Source organism: Oculina patagonica, unplaced genomic scaffold (assembly GCF_052425735.1).
Source record: "Oculina patagonica isolate OP01 unplaced genomic scaffold, crgOcupat unplaced1556, whole genome shotgun sequence".
Classification (NCBI taxonomy): Eukaryota; Metazoa; Cnidaria; class Anthozoa; order Scleractinia; family Oculinidae; genus Oculina; species Oculina patagonica.
In genome coordinates, this window is record NW_027557581.1 from 1 (window position 1) to 3,998 (window position 3,998).

At 38.8% G+C, this 3,998-nt stretch overlaps 1 long non-coding RNA gene across 1 annotated transcript; it reads right to left on the minus strand.

Moving 5' to 3' along the window:
* Positions 1–6: 6 nt before the first annotated feature.
* LOC144639962 (uncharacterized) lies at positions 7–3,708 on the minus strand. Its single transcript, XR_013568251.1, has 6 exons — positions 3,463–3,708; positions 2,335–2,586; positions 1,806–1,876; positions 1,379–1,456; positions 716–796; positions 7–280 (listed from the first exon to the last, which is right to left on the minus strand). It is a non-coding gene; the product is annotated as an uncharacterized LOC144639962 (long non-coding RNA).
* Between the last annotated feature and the right edge of the window lie 290 nt (positions 3,709–3,998).

A 3,998-nucleotide genomic window follows, 5' to 3' on the forward strand; every position in this document is an offset into this window, starting at 1 on the left:
TCCCCAGATGTAGACGTAAAATCAGCTGTTACCAGACAGACCCTGACGAATGTTGGCATCGCAAAATAACCCAAAACCTAACCTTATCTAAATTCTTATTTCTTCAAAACTTTCTATCGTAGCGAGTAACACTTTCCAGTTTCTTAAGTACGCAATTAAACATTTAATCGGTTAAGTAGTTAAGTCAATTCAAGAACAATTAACTTATTACCGTGTGGCCTTCATTCCACAGAGCGTGACGTCCATTTGATCTTGGCGATTCATCGCAATAAAGACGTGTCTGTTAAACGACAATAAAACGTTAATTTACTTTGAGAATTTAGTATATGGTAAATAATTAAGAAAGTAGTTTACAACTCGATTAATTAAAGTTCGCTAAAAGTCGTTCCCCAGATGTAGACTTAAAATCAACTGCTACGAGACAGACCCTGACGAGTATATTGGCATCGCAAAAATACCCCAGACTTAACCTTATCTAAATACTTATTTCTTTAAAACTTGCTATCCCAGCGAGTAACGCTTTCCAGTTTTTTAAGTACGCAATTGAACATTTACATTTGATCGACTGAGTAGTTAAATCAATTCAAGAACAATTCACCTATGAATTGCCGGGATGCCATGAATTTAAATCACATTAAAAATCAATTATACGACTCTGTTCAAGGACGCATTCAACAAAGTCAACCACTACATAAAAATGTAACAATTTATTTACCGTGTGCCTTTCATTCTCATTCCACAGAGCGTGACGTCCATTAGATCTTGGCGATTCCTCGGAACAATTGCAAAGACGTGTCTGTTAAACGACAATAAGATGTTAATTTACTTTGAGAATGTTTGCGTTAAAAAAAAAAAACAACAAACAAAAAAAAAACCCTCAAACTTTTCCTTATCTAAACTGAATCTTAATAGTCAAGCGATCGATATGCTCAAACTCTTGTGGTAATTAGGAAAGGGCTTTATAACTCGATCAATTAAAGGTCATTTAACCGACACTTAATTAAATGCCTTCAGTTTCAGATTTTCGGATCGCGAAAAATTTTCGTGATTCTTGGTACGAAGACCGAACTTTTATTTTCCCTATCTCGAAGTCATTTCATTTAAAAATGATCTATGATAGCAGCTTCAAATTCACTAACATGCATGAGCAGTTAACCATTTTAAAACCACTAAACGAATTAATAAGCGGCGCTTTGAAATCGATTCGCAACCGCCTTTGTATTAAGAGGGACAAATGTCATCAGTCCTGACTGATGACAGTGTTTGTGTTTGTTTGTCTTTGTTTGTTTGTGATGACAGTGTTTGCGCAGTGTTTGCTTTGTAAAGAAACCGTAAAAAGGTTTTTAAAAAAAGAAAGTTAAGTGATTTTAACTCTTACCGCCTTGGTGTCGTCCCTCGCGTTCGCAGATGAGGTAGACGTCGGTAATCCGATCGAGTGTCGTGCATGAGAGGAACTCTGAAATTGGAAACATGGCAATTCAGACTTTCAATTAGCTAAAATAAGAAGCGCTGCGCTGTGAAATTTTGCTAAACGGGCTAGTTTACACAATTTTGCGCAAGAATGAAAATGCATCTCCCAATTAAGAAACTCGATCAAAATAGTTCATTCCTTCCGTCAGTGCCTCAAACAATTTTTGATCTTCAAATTTGAACTTTCAGGAGTAGAAAATAATTTTCCAAGGCTTGCATTATCCCACACTTTGATTCGTAGAAAATCTTTTATCCTACTGGGAGTTTGTCCGAAATTAACCTATCACTTGTCGTACTTGTTCTTTGCACGATAAACGTAAAATGCCCCGGCTTACCGATAAGGCGTTGGCGCTCATGGTGTCACTTTTTAACAAACCTCTTCAGTGTTACTTTCATTCCTTCCTTCCTGATGGTATAAAAGAAACAGACAACTCCGTCAGTCGAGAAATGCGAACTACATCAGTTGTCCAGCATTGTTTGAGCCGCATATGGCATTTGCTTAGAACAACACCCCATTGTGAGGGATTGACAGCGGAAATTGACCCAAAAAACGAACAAACTAAAGTACACCGCACACGCTCTGTATGGATCAAGAAAGGAGCACTGAAAGTACATAACAGGGCGTGGGTTTTGCAATCAGCTGGTCGCCGAGCAATGGCTATTCAGTTTTTACTAAATTCTATCGTCAAATAAACGGGCAGGAAAACGACTGGCAAGCTGGACTGGAGTTTTCGCATACCACAAAAAAAAAAAATAATAATAATAATAAAAATACGCATTCTTCGTTTTCAAGAGCAAAACAACACGAACAACCGTTGTTATAGTCGGTAAAAGTACGATCTTAAAACTCAAAATTAAACTGACCTCAGTCTCTCGGAGTTTGTGAAGAGCTCATGGCTGGACAATTGTCCGAAGCGTTGTTGTCGGCTCAACGTTCAGAGCGTAATGTAATTTGCAAACTGCAGTGCACAAGTACAAATTACCCACTGTTATCTATCGCGTCATCAATGACTCGTATGATCGGCGCCGAGCCAAAATTCCACCACCATCGATGCTTGAACATCTAGCCAGCTGTGGCGTTTAACCTGGCGTTTAACCTGTTAACCTATATGAATTCTGCGCCCGGAAAAATTTGAAAAAAAGAAAAACGCGTGTGAAATTAGGCCAGGACAATGCTATCCGCACCCCCTTTTTGTCTGTTGGTAACAAATTAGGAACAGAACGCCTCTCTTCAATAAGCCATTGTTTAGTACAGTTAACAATGGAATGTTTCAGTTAAACTACATGTCAAACCGTGCCTTGAACGAGGTGTTTTTGAAAAACGCCCTATCTAAAAAACCTTGGAACCCACTCGGCAAATATGACAAACTTATGTTCAACCCTAAAAATGTACTTTTTGACCTACTGCACTGAGTCTTAACAGAAAGTATAGCATTTACCGCCAGGCAGTGAATTATCAGGTTATGTTTTTCTGAATACACTATCTCAACAAGGAATCGAATGATCGAAGTCATTTCTTGAAAGCCATTATTTTTAGAGCTACGATGATTATCGGCTGACGTGCTCAGTTTGAGTATCAATTGCAAAAGACCAATTTACACCGGAAATGATCGTTGATAGATTGGAAATACCAGGCGATTACGTTTCATCACCAGAACATGACAGAAAACTACACTTGTCAACAACTTATCATGGCCAAACGTCACGAGTGAATTGACACCATTTTGAGAATAAAATATTCTAGATAACACAAACTAAATCACAATTCAATTTACCACAGTAACCTACTGATCGCAGTGAAATGTGGTCAAATGCCAAAATTATATTCAGAAATTACAGATATTTTCTGCAGTGTTTACGATGCGTATCATGGGGGTCAATTTTAATACAGATAAGTAACTTCAATCTTGGGATCTTCTGGTTTAACAGCCGGAGATGATTTTCTCAATGTTATTGTCGAGCATTGCATTTTTTCAGAAAATTAGTTCTTACCTTTTCTCTGCTCTGATTATGACGATGCGTTTGTCGCTTTTCAGACGACTTTTGATTTCCAGTTTTCTGCATTTTCGATATGTTGTGAAAACGCCATTCGACGCCATTTTGAATAAAATTTTGATCATGCAAATCTGTGACTCTGTACTACCCCCCACATATATTAACCGAACGCCATAGCAAAACTTTGCAGCAATAGGAAACCCTAGGCGGGGAGGTATCGAACGCTAAGATTTGTTAGTGCTTAGTCCCCCTCACAACGGTCGCCATTTTGGGACGACCAACTTTTTGCATCGACCAAGCGTCTATTCTATCACGTTTTCATCCGCTGCAAACACAATTTCACCACTGCATGTACGCGCCAGACGCTTTTGGGGGTTGCGAGGAAGGTTACCCACAGTTTTCCGTGCCGCCTTTGGCCCTCCGCGGAGAACGCGAGCCCGTCAAAGATTTACAGGTTCGCTTAAATAAGCTTATTATATGCCCAATCAAAATGAACTTAAATCAATTTCTAAGCCTTAAAACACCCCCACCAT